This window comes from Lactuca virosa, chromosome 9 (assembly GCF_052849685.1).
Source record: "Lactuca virosa cultivar CGN04683 chromosome 9, Lactuca_virosa_CGN04683_v6, whole genome shotgun sequence".
In the NCBI taxonomy this organism is placed as follows: domain Eukaryota; kingdom Viridiplantae; phylum Streptophyta; class Magnoliopsida; order Asterales; family Asteraceae; genus Lactuca; species Lactuca virosa.
In genome coordinates this window covers 18,861,217-18,864,128 of record NC_136434.1, presented here as the reverse complement: position 1 = coordinate 18,864,128, position 2,912 = coordinate 18,861,217, and the positions used below count along the sequence as shown (strand labels likewise).

Genomic DNA, 2,912 nt, shown 5'->3' with positions numbered 1-2,912 from the left:
CCTTTCCAACGGTGTACTCCGAAATTGTTTTTGAGACAAAAAATTTTCGACCAAAAAACAAAGAATGCTTCCCCCGGAGCTTAACCAAGCTCTGATACCACTTGTTGGGGTTGAAACACACTTTTATTCAGAACTAGAACAAAAGAGAAGAGCTTACACGTTCAATATTACAAGAAAAAGAAACAACCCTCTAATACTCACTTTAAGTATTACACACTACACTCTCTGTTTGTGGTGTCTTACAACTGAGGTTAGAGCCTCTATTTATACTTAAACAAGCCTACAATTACTACTGCTACCATTTATTGTGTTCATTATGTGAACATACGAAGTTGTCATTTGAGTTCTTATTGTCAATATAGATAGAGGTGCAGCTACTGATGTCAGGTTCACACCAAGTCTGGTTTACACTCACACTATCCAAAACAGAAGTCGGTTTATCTAATTTCAAAATAGAAGGTTCCATTACCATTTCCAGACCAACTTTTATTCGCTTCCTCATTCCTCCAAGATTCCAAGCATAAGGAACTTCTACCTGAATGCAAGCACGACTCTCGACAACCAGAACCTTGGATCTCGCTTTCATATACACAAATTTCATTGATATTAACATTTTGGTATGGTTTTCTAAAAGTGAAAACAGGCCAACACATGAGCCAAATGAAATCATGTCAGATACTTTTTCAGTTGACCTTAACAGAACAAAAAATACTCAAAATTTCCATTTGTCACCCCTGCCATACTGTACACCAGATCATATCTATCGGTTAAAATTAAATCTAAAAAAAAGTAAAATTGATAAACCATATTTTTTGGTGTGATCGTTCCACGATACGACCATTATGGAGACATATGTTTCGAATTCATTTGTCGATAGATGAGCTGGTTTTGCAGTATTCATCTTACAATATTTATTGTAGAACATGTCAATCTGTTTTGCAGTTTAAAACATGTTTTAGTCACCACAACTAAATAAAAATTAAATATTCAAATAACTCATAACCTTTCAATAAGTAAAACCATCTTAAAGGCTATGCATTTCTAAATTGGATAAGCTGAAGCTTCTCAAACAGGATGACTGTAAAAACTCACTATTATTCTATTGAGTTGGAGGCACAAATGAGACCTTTGTGTACTTTGGATTGCCGTGTTATATCTATTCCTTGAGTTTTCCCCTATATCATTCATAGAATTTTGAAATTGAATCTAGGTACAAAAAAATAAAAACAACTGATTGAGTAGCCTTTTGTACCAAACAAATCATATAGGTATAAGAATCGATAATTTTAACTTTAATGTAATTGGATATTCATTTGGTTATCTTACTCTAATTCTTGAAAATATTTATTATCACTTTGAAAATGAATATTCAAGTTACCTTTTTATAACAAACATATAAAATCTGAAAATTTTATTCTCATCACTTGTGTTAAAAAAATTATCAATTTGGAACAATTTAAATCATCATACTGATAAAAGATTTACACAATCAATCAATTAACAATAGGTGAAGGTGAACATTACCTAACCAAATGACCTTTGTGACCTTTATGCCTTTGGTGCCATTTGAGCTGTTACAAGATCATGTGGTATAAGAAGATATGCAGCCTACTATCTAAAACACCTTCTTGCATAAGGTGAAAGCAACAAAATTCAAACAAAAATCATTCACAATATTATGAAACACAAGAATCTTTAATATACAAATGAGTACCCGAAATGTAGATAAACATCAGAACCTGAAATTGAGAGGAAACACCAGAAATTGAGAGTAAACATTGACGATTATGTGATAATTGACTGAAAAGAACACTTTAAAACTGCTAACAAAAACCTGTATTGTTAGAGAACGTTTGTAAATTAATAGTGTTTGCCTCCTGGTTGTGCAATAGAGCGAGAGAGAGAGAGAGAGAGAGAGAGAGAGAGAGAGAGATGGTTGGATACCTATGACCATAAAAAAGCAAATATGTGTGTGCATATGGCTTAAAGAGCACTAACCTTCAAATCGTGTTGGATCCTGGTCCACTGTGGCACTTGTTGTGAAAACGGCGGTCTGAGGTCTCCAGAGAGCGGAGTGCGACCAGCTGTGAGTAGCTGAAATGTCCAGAGAGATGGGTTGAAGAAAAATAAATACTAAATCAAAGATGGAGCAGATGGTTAGATCTCCAGGTATGTGTGTAAAATGTGTAACACTTACGACCTCACAGATAAGAAAAAATCGTGCAGTCAATTGGTCATATAAGGGGATGGGGGCAGAGATATGAAGAAAAAGAGTCGTTCGAGACTTGACCGGTGCAATCGATCAAAGTCAAATAATTAGAGAATAGAACAGTAGCATATGCTAGATGTCGAGAGATGGCGGTTGTGAACGGTGGTAAGATGAAGTGCGACGATGATGAAGGTGGCTTGTTTGATGGTAGTGAAGGTTATGTGACAGCAAAGTTTACTGATGGTGGGTTGTGATGTTCGATATTCGGGTTTCTAAAGGAGATATGCGAGAGAAGAGAAAGGCGGAGACGTTTAGCAGCGACTGTGATGGTTGATCAGTGGTCAAGATGTGGTGGGTAACTGCGTCGGATATGGGAGGAATTTTAGAGTATTTAATTGAGAGGGAGAGAGTTCAAGGAGAGAAGAGATGGCGACTCATGTAGGGTTATTCTACAAGGAAGGGCTATAGATACTGAGATAAGAGATGATATATAAAGTTTATCTGTAGACCGATTCAATTGGCAAAATCTGAAGAATACCAGTTCTTCTTTGACCAGTTCAATTTGAAGAAGAAAACCAAAACATATTCAAAATGTACGTAATTCATGTTAACCGGATAAGATTTGGTATTTTTCTATGCATAAACTCATTGTAAATAGCGTAATAAGGTTTGTACCTCTTAAAATTCAGCAAAACATGGTAAA

At 35.3% G+C, this 2,912-nt stretch overlaps 1 long non-coding RNA gene across 2 annotated transcripts; it reads right to left on the bottom strand.

Annotated features, from left to right (window-relative positions):
• Window positions 1-881: 881 nt before the first annotated feature.
• On the bottom strand, window positions 882-2,646 carry LOC145140802 (uncharacterized). 2 transcript variants are annotated; one of them, XR_013722291.1, is made up of 5 exons: window positions 1,999-2,646; window positions 1,715-1,739; window positions 1,525-1,624; window positions 1,093-1,175; window positions 882-931 (listed from the first exon to the last, which is right to left on the bottom strand). It is a non-coding gene; the product is annotated as an uncharacterized LOC145140802 (long non-coding RNA). The 2 variants fall into 2 exon arrangements; XR_013722290.1 differs by lacking the exon at window positions 882-931 and having other exon boundaries at window positions 969-1,175.
• Window positions 2,647-2,912: the final 266 nt, after the last annotated feature.